The sequence below is a fragment of the Galeopterus variegatus genome, unplaced genomic scaffold, assembly GCF_000696425.1.
Source record: "Galeopterus variegatus unplaced genomic scaffold, G_variegatus-3.0.2 Scaffold106, whole genome shotgun sequence".
Lineage (NCBI taxonomy): Eukaryota > Metazoa > Chordata > Mammalia > Dermoptera > Cynocephalidae > Galeopterus > Galeopterus variegatus.
Genome location: NW_007726217.1, coordinates 1,346,139 through 1,349,685, shown reverse-complemented (window position 1 = coordinate 1,349,685; position 3,547 = coordinate 1,346,139).

Here is a 3,547-nt window from a genome sequence, read left to right as displayed (position 1 = left end):
TGACAGATACGCAGCAATCCTAGCAAAAGACCAAAGCAGGTGGCTGGGCAGACCTACACATAGGCCAGTGGGCTGCAAAAGGCAGGCAGTAAAGCAGATAGGCAGGTGGCCAGGAAGGCATGTTGGCCATGGATGGCCACATTGGCCAAAGGCTTCAGGCACCTTCCCCAGGGCCCCCAGGAGCAGTCCTTGGCTTCTTAGAACTCTCTAGGGCAAGGCTGCCACTTCTCTCACCTGGCCTGGCTTGGCCACATGTACCTGCTAGGTGTGTCCCTCTCTCCAAAGGGACCGGTGATCATTTCAACCCTCACTGCTCTAGCATGGCCATCTGCTTCACCAGGGCTGAATCACATCTGACCCACTCCAAACATACAGGTCATAGGCCAACACAGACATAGTTGCCTGCAGATAGAGATACCCAGAGACCTGCATAGCCCAGTGATTCACAGAAACAGCTTGACAGAAACATATCCAGAACCTTACAGACCAAAAACATAACAGAGAAGCATGCACGTGGACCCTCATAGAGACACAGTGCACACACCCCTCAACACACAATCACACAAACACAGCTGCAACACACACCAATATTCACGTGGACAGTAGGCATTAAATATGTCATCGTACTCCCAGCAATATATAAATATATTACCGTGCAAACAGCCAGTCATGTGCATACCTTAAATAAATAGGGGGCTGGCCAGTTAGCTCACTTGGTTAGAACACAGTGTTATAACACCAAGGTCAAGGGTTTGGATCCAGCCAGCCGCAAAAAAAAAAAAAAAAAGAAAAAGAAATAGGGGTACAACCCAGGGAAACCCACCAATACGGTGGATGGTATTGCAATACTGCCCAAGCCAGTGGTCGAATCCTGGCCTCATCTCCAGCTATCAGCCCAACTTGGGGGCCGGCCTGTGGCTCACTCGGGAGAGTGCGGTGCTGATAACACCAAGGCCACGGGTTCGGATCCCATATAGGGATGGCCGGTTTGCTCACTGGGTGAGTGTGGTGCTGACAGCTATCAGCCCAATTTAACGTGGCTGATCATGTCCTTGTCCTGGTCTTGTTTTCCTCCCACCTCACTGGTCTCTTTTTGCTGACTCCTCCTCCAGGAGACCCCTCAGTGTGAGGTGTCCAGGGCTTCAGCTTCTTTTCTCTCCCTGCCCCCTTACCCTAGGCGATCTGACCCAATCCTGGGGTGTGAAATCCATCGTGTGTTGAGGACTCTCGAACACCATTTCCAGCCAGACTCCTTGGGGGCTCTGCCTGCATCTCCTCCATCCAGACATCTAATGGACATCTCAAATCCAACATATCTAAAGTGAAACTCTGATTCCACCAGAAACCTGCTTCCCCCACGGGCTTTCCTCAGGTGTTCAGGCCCCATATCAAAAGCTGTCCTCGGGCGGGCGAAGTGGCGCACTGCTACAGTGCGCCGCTTGGGAGCGCAGCGGCGCTCCCGCTGAGGGTTCAGATCCCACATACAGACCGGCGGCTCACTGGCTGAGCGAGGTGCAGGCGCAACACCGAGGGTTGCGATCCTGTTGCCAGACCGCTGAGCGAGGTGCGGGCGCAACACCGAGGGTTGCGATCCCGTTGCCAGACCGGCGGCTCACTAGCTGAGCGAGGTACGGGAGCGAAACTGAAGGTTGCGATCCGTTGCCGGTCACGAAAAAAAACAAAAAGGAAAAAAAAAAAAGTTGTCCTAGATTCCTCTTTCCCTCACGTGCACATGCAGTGCAGGAGCTCCTACAGAAGACCCCCTGCCTGCTGCTCAGCCCTCCCTGACTCTACTCTTGTCCCCTGGGCCCATCCTACAGTGAGCCACCGTGGGGGTCTTGCCAAAGTTCCTTATGGCACTCCCCTGCTCAAACCTCTCCAGGGGCTCCCCACTACACTTACCATAAAATCCAAGCCCGTGTGTTCCCCCCATCACTTTTCCTCTGGGAGCAAGTTACCCCAAGCATGCTCCTACCCCAAGCCCCTTTGCTCTTGCCGGACACTCTCCCCTGGATCTTCACATGCCCACCCCCTCCTCAGGATTCAGGTCTCAGCTCAGATGTCCCTGTGAGACTCCCCTCCATGCTCCCCATTGCATTGCCCTCTCCCATCATCCTCTGAGCACTTAGCAATGCCTGAGATTATCTTCTTCATCCACTATTTGTCCCTCCACCTTAGTGTCAGCTCCAGGAGGGCAAGGATTTGAGTCCGTTCTATTTACTGCTACGTTCCCATTACCAGGAGGTGCTAGCCACACGCACTCAGCATTGTTGACTACTGGCTAGATAGATTTATACACAGACATACCCACCCCACAAAAATACTCAAGGAAATACACCCCATAAATAGACAAACATACAGATATGGAAAGAAATACTTCCACTCACGCTCACAAAACAGACCTAACGGTTACAAAGACACTCGGGAGTTCCTCTGCCATCCCCATGAGAATCAGGCCTAGTCCTTTTCCTATCTAGATCTGCCCTCTACTTGAACCCAATCTCAGGACTCGGGGAGTGGGGGTCTCCAGCCTGGACAGGGAGGGGGTCGCTGGCCCACAGGCCTGCGGCAGCGCCTTCAGCTATGTCTGCAATTTCCTCTCCCCCTTCCTTCCCTCCTCCTCTCTAAGGCTCCCGCCAAGAAGGCCTCCCCCTCACCCCAGCTCCAGCACAGGGAGGGGAGGCCCACAGAGGGTGGGGGCCCTGGGAGACTGGGCAGAAAGAAGACCCCAGCTGCACACACTGATCACACAACACAGCGCATGCACAAGCCCTGAGCCCAGGTGGACATGCGTGTGCGCGCTTGGGCAGGTTTAGCCAAGGGGAAATGCATTCTGCCACAAACTGCTTGGTGCCCAGGAACACAGGAGCTCCCATGCACACGCAGAGGCCCCACGCTGGGGTCTGCAAGGCCGCCTGGCCTGGCTCACCGCCAGAGTCCAACAATCATTAACCCCGCATGACCAGACCAGAGCTTGGCCAGCTGGACACACTCATGGCTGCGCCCTGGGAGGAGGGACCGAGAGCCCCCTCCCTCTGAGACAGGCTGTGGGTCTGGGGGGACCTGTGGGGGAGGTCTGCGGAAAGGTGGCAGTCTTCGCTGGATGGGGGAGCAGGGTATAGGAAAGGGGTTTAGAGCCCAGGCTCTAGGCTCAGAGAGCACTGGGTTCAAATCCCGACCGCTCGTTCCTCAACCTCTCTCTGACTCGGTTTACTTAACTTGCGAAGGGGAGATAATGGTACCCACGTTACAGGGTTGTTAGAAGATTAAATAAAGAATGTGGAGAGGTTTCGTGCGTTGCCTGGCACCTAGGCAGAACACCATCATCATTATTGTTGGTGGTGGTGGCAGCCCGGGGGCGGGTCCCCGCCCGCGGCCTCCCCAGCGGTTTCCTGTGGGGGAGCAGGCGGCCCCCGCAGGCCTCGCTCCCCTCCTCCCGCCGCCCGTTCCTCTCCCCTTCCTCTCCCGGCCCTTTTCCTCCCGCCTCCCCCCGGCCCGCCACGCCCCGTCCCTCCTCTTTCCTCGGAGGAAACTTTCCGCCGGCTGC